The following is a 12,686-nucleotide window of genomic DNA, read 5'->3' as shown; positions in this document are numbered from 1 at the left end:
ATAATGTAAATTTGACATATTAACCGTCCAGTAGTTATAAAAGTAGTTTTCTTCCTTTGCTACCCACTGACCCTGCTCATTGTGTTGCTATCAATTCTCTAGCTAAGGCTACTTTCACACTAGCATTTTTCTTTTCCGGTATTGAGTTCCGTCATTGGAGCTCAATACCGGGAAAAAAAATGATCAGTTTTATCTTAATGCATTCTGAATAGAGAGCATTCTGTTCGGTATGCATCAGTTCAGTCCCTCTTATGTTTTTTGGCCAGAGATTATACCGCACCATGCTGCAGTTTTCTCTCCGACCAAAAACCCGGAACACTTGCCGGAATTTACATTGAAATGTATTACTGCCGGATCCGGTACTAATTGTTCCGGAAAACCGGATCCGGTTTCCTGATCTGCACATGCGCAGACCTTTAAAAATGTTTTAAAAATGAATACTGCATCCGTTTTTCCAGATGACAACCGAAAAGACGGATACGGTATTGCAATGCATTTGTCAGGCAGATTTGCATCTGGATTCGTCTCACAAATGCATCCGTTTGCGTCTGCATTGCCGGATCCGGCAGGCAGTTCCGGCGACGGAACTGCCTGCTGGAATCCTCTGCCGCAAGTGTGAAAGTACCCTAAATGTCTTGTGAAACAAAGGGCGTGTTAGTGTGCTGCTGATTACTGTGTAGAGGGAGTGTGACTGGACTGTATATCAGTAAACATCAACACTCACAGCAGGAAAGCTAGGGATTGTGGGGATTGTAGTCTTTGAAGTTTTGTGAGGGAAGATCAGGCGCCATGATGCTCTCAGTGTGTTGCAGGCTCACACAGGAGCTAGACAAATGGATTGCCAGGTAAATTGAAGCTCTGGTTATATGTATGGGTTCTGGTTGGGTCAAAGGTTCCAGCCTTAATGCAGGTTTTCAAACATTAAGTAACTTTACCGGAATACCCCTTTAAAGGGGTTGTATAGGATTTTACTGTTGATGGCCTATGCTCAGGGTAGGCCATCAATATTTAATTGGTGGGGGCGACACTCTGCACACTTGCTAATCAGCTGTTCTGGAGTAGCTCCGGCACTGAAAATTTGTGTTGGAACCGTATTTTTCACCCCATAAGACACATTTTCCCCCCTCTAAAATGGTGCGTCTTATGAGGTTAATACAGGGCAAACAAATAGCAAATGTGCGCCGCGTTGATTATGCGTAGTACATCGCAGCCTGCTCTGCATAGGAACAGCAGTCTGTGATGTACCCGACAGTTACCTGCAGAAAGAGAGCCCAGCGCCCGCAGCGCGGGCTTGCTGATGGGGACTGGCCGCGGCGTGCAGGGTGTAGAGCAGCTAGTGTACACTGGTAGAGACTGGCCGGCCCTGTCTCAGGATCGTTGACAGGGACCGGCTGGCAGATTTCAGTGACAACGTTGGCGGGAGCACGGGAGAGGCAGATGAGGGGCGAAGCAGGTTTTCCTGCCACACATGCCTGCTCCGCCTCTGTCTGCTTCCATGTACAAGGTATGAGGGATGATGGTGGCTGATAAGAGGCTGGGGGGCTGATGAAAGGCTAGGGGGCTGATGAGAGGCTGGGGGGATGATAAGAGGCTGGGGGATGATGAAAGGCTAGGGGGCTGATGGGAGGCTGGGGGTTGATGAAAGGCTAGGGGGCTGATGAGAGGCTGGGGATGATGAGAGGCTGGGGGGCTGATGAGAGGCTGGGGGGATGATAAGAGGCTGGGGGGATGATGAGAGGCTGGGGGCTGGTGGGGGGCTGATCTGAAGTCTGAATGGGTGTCTCATTTATATTGGGGCTCTTATCTGAGGTCTGATTGGGGGTTGTACACCTTGGGGTCTGAGCTGAGATTTGATTTGGGGTCTGATCTGAGGTTTTATTGGGGTCTCATTAACATTGGGGGGTCTGATTGGGGCTGTCAGCTGAGGTCTGATTAATATTGGGGGTCCGATTGCTGGTTTGACCTTAGGTCAAATGAATTTTTTTTAAATTATTATCTTCCGCTAAAATATAGGTGCGTCTTATAGGCCAGTGCGTCTTATAGGGCAGAAAATACGGTATATAGTTTTGTCTACTCTATAGTGGACGAAGGAGGTTTCTGTAGATCTGCCCCCAGTAATGTGCTTCAGACCGAGCTGTGTAGTTCTGGCACTGGAGCTACCCTGAAACAGCCGACCAGTGGGTTGCCGGGTACCAGATCCTGCCAATTAGAAATTGATAGGCTATCCTGAGGATAGACCATCCGTAGTAATATCCTGGATGACCCCTTTAAAGGGCTTGCCCTGCAGAATATATATTTTTTTTAAAGGGGCAGAATGGTTTAAAAAAAACCATAAAAGAAGCATTGATCCCCTGCCACTGCCATTTCAGCACTTACTGGGTCGCCATTGGGCTTTGCTTCCTGATCCATGTTCAACACCCAGAAAATGGCAGGATTGCGTCAGACTAAAGTTCCTTGGAACCACCAGAGAAAAAAATGCTACCCTGTTTTATTAGAAGTTCATTATTGTCCAGGTGTCACGAGGGTGTCAAGAACCACGCCTGACTCCGTTATACCCGGGGTCAGGAAGTTGCAGCGGTTGGCTGCGCGCTCTATGTAAGATAGGGCTGTTTCCTTATGGTAGCTTTCTGGGTTTGCTTTGCAACCCTTTTTGGCTCACTCAGGGATCCGTAGCTCCTTCTCCTCAGCTGTTCCTTGTCCAGCACTCCCAACCTCCTTATATTCCCCTCTCCCACTTCTCTGGTTGCCAGATATAGAGCTTCCTGCCTGGACTTCTATACTGACCCACTGGAGCTGTGTTGCTGCGTTCTCTGGTTGTCCAGAACGTTTCCCTCCGGATCCCTGTTGGACCTTTGTGGTCTGCTGTGATCGCCCACCTGGGTTTATGTGTTTGTCTGTATTGTCTGTCCTCTCCCTGGTGTTTCCCTCTTAGTGTCAGTGGTGCAGACTATCTAGGGCTCATTTTAGGGAAAGCCAGGGTTTAGGCACGTGATCGCCGCACGGGTGAGGAACCCGTCTAGGGACGTCAGGGCAGTCAGGTGCCAGCCGCAAGATGAGTCAGGGGTCACCACCTTTCCCTCTCCCTTGGGCAGGGCTTTCCCTTTTCCCTCCCTGTGCGTGATGCCGGTCATTACACCAGGCTTGGGATCACTGCCGGATCCGCCGGTACTCTGGTGGGTCGGTCCAACCCTGTGGCAGGAGGTTGTTGCTTAGCCAATCACCAACTGAGGTGGGTCACTACTGCAGCCGGGAACAATATCACAAGTTATAGGATGTACACGGGAGTTATTCTGATTGCCTTATTTGGAATAGGTAAGGAATGTTTTCCCTAATGTGGGGCAATTGCCATCAATGCCATGGGGATTTTTGCCTTCCTCTGGATCAACACAAAAGTAATATTGGTGGAACTTGGAGCCAAGTCTTTTTTCAGCCTTGCCGGCTATGTTACTAAAGCAGGGAAAGAATTGTTCTCCTAATATGGGGCAATTGCCGTCCATGTCATGTTTTTTTTTTTTTTTTTTTGCCTTCCTCTGGATCAACACAATAGAATTATGGGTGGAGCTTTATGGAGCTCTCTTTTTTCAGCCTTGTCGGCTATGTTACTAAAGCCGGGGAATCATTTTTCCCCTAATATGGGACAATTGCCGTCTTGGTTGTGGGGGAGAGGGGAGGGGTTACCTTTCTCTTGATCAACACAATAGAATTATAGGTGAAACATGATAGTGCTGTGTCTTTTTCAGCCTTATCAGCTATGTTACTAAAGCAGGGAATGAATTTTGTGGTAATGAATGTTTTTTTTGCCTTCCTCTGGATCAACAAATATAGGTGGAAATTGATGGAACAGTCTTATTTTTAGCCTTACCAGCTATTTTACTATGAGAGGCTAATTGTGGCATGATCACTACATTTTCTCACTCATCTTTAGTTGGGCTTAGGCTACATGCACACGACCGTATGTGTTTTGCAGCCCGCAAAAGAAAAAAAAACGGATGACATCCGTATGCCATCCATTTATTTTTGCGGATACATTGCCTAAAACGGACAAGAATAGGACATGTTATATTTTTGGGGCGGAGCTACGGAATGGACATATAGATGCGGATGGCACACAGTGTTCTGTCCGCATTTTTTGCGGACCCATTGAAATGAATGGGTCCACATCCTATCTGCAAAAAAAACGGAACGGACACGTAAACAAATTACATTCATGTGCATGAGGCCTTAGGCTACATGACGTCCGTATGGCATCCATTTTGTTTTTGCGGATCCATTTTATATGCCTATTCTTGTTCGCAAAACGGACAATAATAGGACAGGCTCTATTTTTTTGTGGAATGGAACCATGGACAAAGGACTCGGAAAACAAACGGTTGACTATCCACATTTTTTAACAACTCCATAGAAATGAATGGGTCTGCATCCTATCCCGAACGGATGCGGAAACAAAATACGTTTGTGTGCATGAGCCCTTACATGCATATACTGTATGTAGTTTAGCTTCGGACAGCCAGCTGATATACAGTACATTCCTCCAGTTCACTCTTAGAAGCAATTCTACCATTAGCATTATTTTAAAGAATTGTTCCTTGACATATTTGTGAAGGTTTCAGTAAGGCCTCTTGCACACGGCCGTTGCCCCGCTGTGGCCGTATTGCGGGCCGTGTGCATTCTGCATTCACTTGAATGGGTCCGCAAATCCGGAGATGCGGTGGGGCACGGAATGGAGTGCTTCCGTGGGGTTCTGTTCCGTGCTTCCGTTCTGCAAAAAAATAGAACTTGTTCTATCTTTTTGCGAAATAGACGCAAGGCGCAATTCGCGGTCTGCAGCACGGGCCCGGCCCGCACATGGCCATGTGAATTTAGCCTAAGGGTGAACCGATATTTAAGCATCTAAATAATAGCGAAATTGATAACCGATAAATCCAACATGTTACCATTTGATAAAAGCGTTGAGCAGGGGCCATGAAATGATGAAACTATATATAGGAGAGCTGGAGGCATACACACGCCACATGCAATGCAGATCATTTCATCTTGTGGGTAGATGGCAGCTCCAGGACCTCTTAGTCACTTCTCATTAATCCATTTAGTTTGAGCTTTCACATCGGTGGCTGGACTCTGAAAAGGGAACTGTGTCATGTGTTGCATCCTGTATTTAACAAAAAAAAAAAGACCAACAGGAAGTGCTGGGATTGGTAGCCAGAAAAAAGGACTGTTTTTAGAGAGAGGAAACTAAAGACATTAAAAAGCCATGACGCGAGTGTGCATAGTTATAATGAAAACCATGAGCAGGCACTGAGAGAAACTTCCAGCTGGAAGAAGGAATCACAGACGAAAGCTGAGGAACAAAACCTAAATGGGTGAATAAGGCTTTTTAATGATCTGCCTCCCAGTTCCAGCTGCTCCTGTCGCTCCTCAAGCTCTGTGCAGGTAATGTACACTACAGTTGTCTTCTCCTCAGGCTCCCCATCTCTGGTGTCTCACTTCTGACTTGTAGACAAGGCAGATGCCTTCTGCCTAGAACCTTTCCTTCTTCATTCCAGTGTGACGGACATGAAAACACCCTGCTGTGTACCTCTTTATTATATTCCTGGACTCAACTACTATCCTATAGATATGGAGCTGATAATCTATGCGTAATGTATATGTATGTGAACACGAATAGTGGGAAAGCTCACCTGTACACGTTACTATTATATATATTCTCTCTAGGAATTCTCTCTATGCACATGACCATATAACTGGTCCATATATTATATCTGGGGACGGTTTTCCTGGTTGTATAGGATGGCAGAGCATTCTCTCAAATGCCGTAGTGCGGCCATGTGTAGTGAACTTTACAAGGTTTCATGCTTACTAAGCAGACAGGAGAAGAAACCCAAAATCTGTTCATATCACAGGCCAGATATATAGGAAGCCTGTGATCTAGGAGAATTGCACCGCTACAGCCACTGTGTTGTAGGGGCATTTATTATATAGAAAACTGCACCCCTCTCTACGACCAGACGTACTGTAAATTGTTTGTTACATGCCCTTTTGTACATTGCATTTTTTATTTTTATTTATTTTTGCCATTAAACAGAGAAAAAAAAAACACAGCAAAGACATTAAAATACTAGATGTACAGTGTGATACAATTTGACAAAAATCTGGCTCAGTCACATTGGGGCACATTTATAAAAAAAAAAAAGTGGCATTTAGCCATCAGTATTCCATTGGTACAAAATGGATCAGATGAGCCCCAATGTATGGGGATGTGGTGACGTATTTGATATAGGGTTATGGGTGTCTCCGTGGTCAGCATTGTTGCTTTGCATAGACATGGGTTAATTTGGAATTTAAATTGTCATCCCCAGCGGGAACAAGTACTGATGACAATCACTGCACCCATACAAGTCAAATGGGCTATTAGAAAAAAAAAAAGATATATATATATATTTTTTTTTAACAGACCCGTGTTCCTAATCCAAGAAACTTACTGCATGTTCTTCTGATCAGTTTTCACAGATCAATACACCTATTTCTATTGATGGGAATGAGAATCTGTTTTTCGTAGATCTGTTTTGAAAAATCAAACTCGGTTTCGTGAATAATGGAAAAAAATGTATGTATGGCAAAAAGCTTTACTATTGAGAGGTGATATGATATTAGCTTTCTTTGGTCTTTATTTTTAATTTTTTCGAGCACAGTCAGGATTTGTGTATTTTATGGTCTGTGTCTGAAAGTGCATATTGGATCAATCTCAGCCAAAACTGCAAATTTCAGGGGGATTGGCCGGTGAAATAATATATATGGGGGTTTCTGACTGATGGCAGTTGGGAGAAAGAAAGATCAAGCATGCTGGATTTCAACATGGGCTATCTTTTCTTTTTATCTTTTCTTCCCATGGGACCTCAGCTGCCACTAGATGTGTCTGGCCGCATTTTATTCCCCTCTACGTATTGAAATAAATATGCATGCTCAGCCATGGCGAGAGTGCATGTTTATGATGGAGTGTGGCTAGACAGCTCTCATCCGACTACTCCCTTGGGGTACATTCACACAAACCTAAGCCGACCATGCAGGGCACTGGCCAAGTGAATTCCATATTGCGGTGTGGACCCATTCACTTAAAAGGGTCCGCTATCCACAATATATGGCAAAAAATAGGACATGTCCTATTTTTTCTGAGTGCTGCAGTGGGCTTCCGATTGGTGCCTCTGCACCTCGCCGTATATTGAGGATTACGGACCTATTCAAGTCAAGGGTCCGCATCCGTGGTAAGAGGGTTCACATAGCTGGTGCCCATATGTTGCGGAACCGCCGTTAGCAGTCCGCAATACGGGCACGGATGCCTACGGTCATGTGAATGGACCCTTGGCCTATCAGTGTAAAAGGGAAATCTAGTTGTTAAATAAGGAATACCGATCTCTCTAGCGAGAATATACTAAACCATTACAGGAATGATGGTTAAACAGCAATTTCCCAAGAATGTTATTGTCCGCTGCTATACTGGCTATAGTTTTCTTATCTACTCCACTAAGAAGCAAGCTCGTTCCTATAATAAGTAGCAGGACTGTCACATAACTGGCTCTCTGCTGACAACTGGACAGGGAAGCGCTTGGGAATTTGAATAGCCCCTAGTTGTCTGGCTGTGCTATAGGAACTCTCCTACTACCAAAGAGAGTTGTTCTAATATGGTCACACTGTAAGGAAATGTGTGTTATTCCCTAATATAAGGTGCAGCTAATAAGGGTCCATTCACACGGCCGCAGTTTCGTTCCGCATTTTGCGGAACGGAATTGCAGACCCATTCATTTCTATGGGGCAGCACGATGTGCTGCCCGGATCCGGAATTGCAGATCTGCACTTCCGCGTCCGCAATTACGATCCTGAAAAAAATAGAACATGTCCTATTCTTGTCCGCAATTGCGGACAAGAAAAGGCATTTTCTATGAGAATGCGGGCTATGTGCGGTCCGGAAAATGCGGAACGCACATAGCCGATGTCCGTGTTTTGCGGATACGTGGATCCGCAAAACACACACGGACGTGTGAATGGACCCTAGGCTGTATGTGGAGGATCTCTATTGTATGTCCATTCATCATACGTAGGGCAGACAAACATATTTTTGTTCCGTTACTGCTATGTTTTTCTTTTTACATATCCGTATGCGGAACCATTCACTTCAATGGAGTTGGAAAAAAATGGAAATGTGTCCGTATGTCCGCATGTATGTTCCTCAAAAAAGATAGAACATGTCCTACTCTTGTCCGTTTTGCGGACAAGGACAGGCATTGTTACAATGGATCCGCCAAAATAAGTATGCAGCACGGACGTCACATGGATGCCATCTGTTTTTTTTTTTGCGGATCTGTGTTTTGCGGACCACAAAATACATACGGTCATGTGGATGAGCCCTTAGAATGAACAGTGAACTCTTGATAGTGGCAGAGCATAGAAGAAGAAATGGAAGAACGGAAACTATATGTCACCTGGCTGACTACCTGAATTTATTAAAATCCCAATGATGGCAATGTAAATTCTGTATACTTCGTTCTGTTCACATGCCGTGTGTTGTTCATTGCCATTGTAGAGCTCTATCACTGGAGCAGAACAATGAAAATGACGGCAGTGCCGCCTCCGTCACACCAACGGCGCCCGATGGTCTATTCTGGGGTCCGTTGGCTATCCATCATGGGGTCCATAATTTTACCTAACAAAAGGCACTGCATGATACTCTATTTCTTTATTTTTTGACAGAATCTGTGATGGATCCTCCTAACAGAGCCAGATGTGAACACAACCTTAAAGGGGTATTGTAATATAGATGATCTATTCTCCAAATAGGTCATCAAAGTCAGATCAGTGAAGGTCTGACACCCGGTACCCCCACTGACCAGCTGTTTTAAGCGGCACCAGAAACAAAACAATGGATGAAGCCAGAAGCAGAAGGCTCCGTGTGTAGTGGTCATGTCGGCCTACGGCAGCTCAGCTCCTATCCACTGAAATGGGAGTTGAGCTGCAGTAGACTGGAATGATCTGTGTAGATGGAGCCTTCTCTTACTGGGTCTGTCCACTGGTTAGTTTCTGGTGCCTGCAGCTGCCTGAATCAGATGATGTCACGACCATGGTCATGGTCGTGACTCCTGTAAACCGCATGCAGTTGCCTGCGGTCTTGGTGTTGTTGTCAATCACAGGTGAGGGCTATAGTATGTTGCCTCACCTGTGGTTGCCGCTGGCAACATTGTGTATGTGGCAGCAGAGCAGCCTGAGCGGTGTTAGGCAGCTTGCTGCAGTAGGCATGCGGTTGCACCTGGCAACCTCTCCTATAGGTGTGCCTTTCTATCGGTGTGCACGGGGTGTTATATGTGTTGTGTGCACTTCCCCTTTAAGTTGATGTCTTCCCTTCCCTGGTGTTGGAAGGGTTAACTTCCTTCCTAGTGTGTGTGCGCACTGGGTGTGTCTGACTGTGGGTGTGGCTACTTGCCCTATAAAGCCTCAGTGGAAGGCAGTAGTCAGAGAGGGTGCTTCAGCCATGCTTGCTGGAGACATCCTCCTGGTTACTTTCCATCTGCCAGTGAGGGCCACCCTGGTGGTCATAAACTTTATGTCTGGTGTTAGTTTATGGTTTACTGGGTTCCTGTGTGATATCTGTTGTGTGCTGTGTCCTTGGTGTTGGTTGTGGATAGCAGCACTTGCACGTGGGTTCCAGGTTGTGTGTCTGTGGCAGGTAAATGTGGTACTAGTCTCACTTACCTGTCATTGCCATATGTCTGTTTATGTTTCCCCTTTCGGTGTAGCTTGGCCAGTGAGACTCCTGTTCCTCCGTGTCTAGGAGGAACGGGTCGTCTTACCCTGCTCCTAGTCCAGGGCCACCCTGAGGGCGAGCAGGAATATCAGGTTCCGGAGTATGAGCCCTCCTACCTTCAGGGTTGGCTCATACGGATAGGAGACAGGGGCAGAATTAGGGACGTGTAGGAGGTGACCTTCTCCTTTATTCCTGTCCTGGCCATGCTCTGGCCACCCATCTGCTGATACCGCACGGCTGAGGGTTTTCCCCATCCTCAGCCGTGACAGATGATTAGTGTGGATAAGGGTTATTGGTCCCCTACTGATCTGATCTGATATTGATGACCTATCCAGAGGATAGGTCATCACTATTAAAACAATGGAATACCTGTTTAAATGTATGAAAGGCACTGGGGGTTCATGAATCAGTGCAATTACAATACATATCTGGCATAACGCTGGCCATATACAACAGAAAAGGTGCAATTTCACCCAAATCCACCACTAATATGTTTATTGCAAGGGGTGAGGGGAATAAGTCTATTTTAGACCTCTCTGGCAACTTATTGTCAAGCGTGAATGTCATGGTCTTACCTTCTCACTGTTCTCCTTCGTTTGACATGTGCTGGCGGCCATCTTGGTTTCTGGGTTTCTTGTAGCCTCCCACCCTGCGGCTCCTCCTTCCCACTGGGAGGAGCTGGATGCCTAGCTCATATATATAGAAGGTCTGTGGCTTCAGTTCCTTGCTTGGTCCTCCTGTGTGCACATGCTTCAAAGACTGCTGCTGCTTCTGGTTCCTGATCCTGGCCTCGTCTGACTACCCCGTTGGTTCCCGATCCTGGCTTCGTCTGACTACCCCGTTGGTTCCTGATCCTGGCTACGTCTGACTACCCTCCTGGTTCCTGACCTCCGTCTACGCAAGACCCTGCTTCGGTTTAGCCATCCGTTTGGACTTTAGCTACGGCTTGATTTTCAATAAAGCCTTCTTATTCCACCTATCTCTGTTGTACGTCTGGTTCATGGTTCCATGACATTAGGACCAAGCCATGAATTCTGACGGTACAGGGCCATCCTCGCTACCTACGCTGGTTGCCAGACTTGATCAGCAGGATCACCTGTTGGGTCGGTTCGCTGTGACGTTACAAACCCTGCTTGAACGCACGGCTCATTTAGCTTCCGTTGCCGATGGGTCGGTTGTCGCTCCTGGGCCCGCTCCTACTGCCGCTCCGGTTGTTGCGCCAGAGTCTACCCCGACACCTGTTGCTGCACCTGCGGTGTTTCGGGGTATGACCGGTTCTGCCCCCCTTCCACAGCGCTTTGGGGGAGAGCCAACTCAGTGCCGAGGTTTCCTTAACCAGGTGGCCATTTATTTCGAGTTGCTGCCACATGCCTTTCCTACTGAGAGATCAAAGGTGGGCTTCTTGATCTCGCTGCTCTCGGACAAGGCCTTGGCCTGGGCCAGCCCTTTATGGGAGAACAACAATCCGGTGGTTGCCGAGTTTTCCGGTTTTGTTGCTTCTCTTCGGAAGGTATTCGATGTGCCGGCTCGTGCTGCCTCTGCTGCGAAGCTCCTTATGTCCATCAGACAGGGTTCACGATCCGTAGCTGAATACGCCATTGAGTTTCGTACCCTGGCAGCAGAGGTGGGCTGGAATAATGAGGCTCTGGTCGCTGCTTTCTCTCATGGTCTCTCGGATGCCTTGAAGGATGAGATTGCAGCCAAGGACCTACCAGTGGAGCTCGAGTCCCTTATTTCTTTCCTGATTTTGATTGACACCAGACTCAGGGAGAGACCTTCCTTTAAGGAGAGCCTGCGGAGGCCTTCTAACAGATTGGCGCCTACGTTTGCTGTCCCACCCGTGCCTCCCTCTCCTCCCACGCCTCCTGGGGATGACTGGTCTGGGGGTCAACCCATGCAGCTGGGGGTTGCTCGCCTGTCCGAGGGGGAGAGGGTACTCCGGAGACGCGAGGGCCGATGCATGTACTGTGGTCTCGGTGGGCATTTTCGGTTGGCATGCCCGAACCGTCCGGGAAACGCTCGCACCTGAGATCCTGTCGGGGGCAGATCTTGGGTGGAGTCTCCTCGTCCCCGGTTTCCCGTGTTGACAAACCACTGATTACTGTTGTCCTCTCCTGGGTCGGGGGCTCGGTGACGACCCAGGCGTTGGTGGACTCTGGTGCTGGTGGCTTGTTCATTGATAGTGTGTTCGCCGCCGCCAATTCCATTCCTCTGCAGCCTCGAGGTTCCCCACTGGCTCTTGAGGCGATAGACGGCAGACCCCTTCTGCCGCCACACGTGACTCAGGAGACCCTTCCAGTGGGGATGGCCATTGGTGCCGTTCACAGAGAGTCGGTCTGTCTCCAGGTTATTTCGTCTCCACACTACTCGGTGGTCTTGGGGTACCCCTGGCTCCAGAAGCATAATCCGACTTTCGATTGGAGATCGGCCGAGATCCTCTCGTGGTCACCGCAGTGTGGGGCTAGTTGCATCCATGGGCCTGTCAAGTTGCTGTGTACTTCCTCGGACTCTCTGTTGCCTCCTGAATACGAGGAGTACCGGGATGTATTCGATAAGGTGCGCGCGGTTGCCCTACCTCCGCACCGCCCATACGATTGTGCCATAGAGTTACAATCTGGTGCCGTTCCTCCTCGTGGCAAAGTCTATCCACTGTCGGTAGCGGAGAATGAGGCCATGGAGGAGTACGTGAGGGAGGCGCTTTCACGCGGACACATTCGCAAATCCTCGTCCCCGGCAGGGGCTGGATTTTTCTTTGTGAAAAAGAAGGGCGGTGAGTTGAGGCCTTGCATCGACTACAGGGGTCTCAATCGCATCACGATCAAGAACGCTTACCCGATACCCTTGATTTCCGAGCTGTTCGATCGCCTCAAAGGGGCCACGGTCTTTACCAAACTCG

The 12,686-nt window shown here is 47.7% G+C and overlaps 1 protein-coding gene across 2 annotated transcripts in view; it reads left to right on the top strand.

Moving 5' to 3' along the window:
- Positions 1 to 5,182: 5,182 nt before the first annotated feature.
- LOC122932155 (serine/threonine-protein kinase receptor R3-like) overlaps positions 5,183 to 12,686 on the top strand; it is a 127,908-nt gene continuing 120,404 nt past the window's right edge. The window contains exons 1-2 of one of the 2 annotated variants that reach the window (XM_044286407.1): positions 5,183 to 5,430; positions 6,499 to 6,604. The gene's annotated coding sequence lies outside the window, so the exon portion shown is untranslated. The remainder of the gene's footprint in view (positions 5,431 to 6,498; positions 6,605 to 12,686) is intronic. The other variant, XM_044286406.1, reaches the window with a different exon arrangement.

This window comes from Bufo gargarizans, chromosome 3 (genome assembly GCF_014858855.1).
Source record: "Bufo gargarizans isolate SCDJY-AF-19 chromosome 3, ASM1485885v1, whole genome shotgun sequence".
Lineage (NCBI taxonomy): Eukaryota > Metazoa > Chordata > Amphibia > Anura > Bufonidae > Bufo > Bufo gargarizans.
Note: the sequence above shows the minus strand (reverse complement) of the source record. Positions and strands in the feature narration are given on the sequence as shown.